This window comes from Charadrius vociferus, unplaced genomic scaffold, assembly GCF_000708025.1.
Source record: "Charadrius vociferus isolate BGI_N301 unplaced genomic scaffold, ASM70802v2 scaffold179, whole genome shotgun sequence".
Lineage (NCBI taxonomy): Eukaryota > Metazoa > Chordata > Aves > Charadriiformes > Charadriidae > Charadrius > Charadrius vociferus.
In genome coordinates, this window is record NW_009650072.1 from 1,905,644 (window position 1) to 1,908,165 (window position 2,522).

A 2,522-nucleotide genomic window follows, 5' to 3' on the forward strand; every position below is an offset into this window, starting at 1 on the left:
GATCTGGCATCCTTTCTCCAATAAAAATTCATAGTAAGAAGCCTAGGGAAGAGCAAGAGTGGGACAAACTCGCATAATACTTCACCAATTACTTTTCCAGCCTCCAACTATTTTCAAGTCAGGGGATTTCTTGACCTGAATGAATATGGTTTGTGACTCTTTAGTAACCTTCAATGGATCATTCTTCCAAGTACTTGTCCAGTCTCTCCTTGTACCTATCTAAACCTTTTGCTTCCACAACAGCAGTAGCAACAAACTCCACCAACCTTCTACGTGTTGTGGGAAGAATCAGGCCTTTCTCTTTGTCTTGAACCAGTCTCCGGCAGCTTGCTTTGGCGCTTCCCAGTTCTTGTGCTGGAAATGACCATGTCAGTCACTTCCTAACCCCCTGCTCCAAATCCCTCACAAACTTGTGGACTTTTATTAGATGTCCCTGGGACATCTCCATCCCAAGGTGAAGGCTGTCAGCCTCCTCAGGGATAAAACCAGTTGCCATGAGTTGTCCTTGTTGCCATCTTCCAAGCCTGTCCCACTTCTTAGACACCTTTTTGAGAGGAGGGGACAGGATTGCATGAACTATTCAAAGGTTGGTGAACCAGTTTATAAAGTGATGTAATGAGATTCTCTTCTCTGTTCTCTGGCTGTTTCTTTCATGGTAATCCCTGGTGTTTGATTAGCTGAGTACTGAGCCAATGGTTTTGTGGAATAGTCTATGGTAGTCCAAAGGTCTCGTTCCTGAGTAATAATAATAAGTTCAGAAACCATCACTTCAGAGGTGAATTTAAGACTTGTTTTGCCTGCATGCATCACTTCAAATTTAATCTGCACTGACTTTCAGCTGCCATGTTATTGCGCAATCCCTCAGCCCTGTAAGGGCCATATGCAATTCCCCACTGACTGCTCTTTTCCCCAATAGTCTTTTAGTTGCGTATCCTCAGCAAACTTTCTTACCTCACTGCTGCTCCAGATTGTTCACAGATAGATCAAACAGCACATGTCCCACACTGGTGGGATGCCTCTGTTGTGAGAACTGACCGCTTACACCTACTTTCTGATGTCTATCTTGACCTGCCCCAGCTCATCCAGTATTAGCGTTGCTGGGATCAAAGCCAGATGTTGCAAGCCCCCGTTCAGGGAGTGCAGCTCATACCTGGTCCTTGTTTAGTCTCCTCCGTTTCTAGACATAGAGAGTGCTATTGTGGAACATGAGGCAAGTAACGCCTTAGCCAGCCAGCTGGCTAAATTCTTTTGGGGAGTGCAGCTTATTCCCCCATTTGTTATAAATGCATGTAAATGCACAGGTGTTCGGTGCACTGAGATGCCAGTGGGGCTGCCTACGTTGTGCAATAGGGAAAAGCAATAATCACACATACAAGTGCAAGCTTTGAGTTAGCAAAGTGCAGTATTTTGAAATAGGATGTTTTACCAGAGAAGAGCACATGAGAATAAATGATACTTGAAATTAGTGGTGGATTATGGGCAAAGCATGCAAATCCGCCCACGTCTTATTGAAGCGTAACTGATATGCCTCTTCCGGCAATTAGTCAAGTTCCTCAGAAGAGCTCTGCGTTGGATCAGGCAGCAGGATGGGCTGGCGCAGGCAGGCTGCTCCAGCTGCCTGGGGATTAGCATCCTGCCACAACTATCCCCTTCACGCCCCAGCGGCGGGATCTGCCGTGCTTGAGCTGGGGCTGTGGCAGGGGCCAGTTAGTTTGAGCTGCTTTTCATTGCTGGGATTTTCTCTGCGGCAGGCGCTCGCAGGGGACAGATAGTCTTGTTGCTGCGGAGCCCCTGATGGACAGCCAGCCTTATCTATTCACACAGAGTACCGCTTACATAGGGAGCTCTGCCAAAGGAGGGTTTTCTCTGTGGAAGAAGTCCAACTGTATTTATTTAATGCCCTGCAAAGTGTTTTTTTGCGAGGTTGAGGGTCAAGTCTCACCAGCAACCCTCCTTGTGCTGGGCTGGTGACACACAGAGGAGTGAATGTCCCTTAAAAGAAATTAAGCCACAGGTAGTTCAGATGACTTTGAGGATGGCTGTGAACTCCTGGCCTCGTCCCATGCCTGATGTCCTGAGCACGTGGTGGCACTGCCATTGCTCTTTGCCCTGCTAATGCACCAGTGCCAATCTTCAGCATCCCCCCCTCGACCAGTTCTAATGGAAACGGGTGATGCAGGATGCCCATACCCCCCTTCATCTTTTTCTCCTTTCCCACCACCCGAATTTTCCAGCTGTGGCTGTCACTAGAAATAAGCAGTTGAATGAGCACTTGTCTGCGGGTGACTCATTCTCGCCCTGTGAGGGGCTCTGCAGAGGGTGCAGACACGAAGACTCACCACTTCCTCGGACAGCCTGTAATGATGTCAAGTTCACCGGAGCGAAAAAGAGCCTCCTGTTCTCCCTGAAGCAGCAGGAGCCAACTTCTGTTGCTCCTCATCTAAAATATATGTGGCAAAAAGGACACCCTGGTCATGGTTTCCAGTTGCATCAGGGGAGTGAACTCCCTGCTTTTCCTGCTG

The 2,522-nt window shown here is 48.1% G+C and overlaps 1 protein-coding gene across 1 annotated transcript in view; it reads left to right on the forward strand.

The window, feature by feature from the left end:
• SLC22A18 (solute carrier family 22, member 18) overlaps nt 1–2,522 on the forward strand; it is a 62,370-nt gene that overhangs the window by 27,204 nt on the left and 32,644 nt on the right. The gene's annotated exons all lie outside the window — the stretch shown is intronic.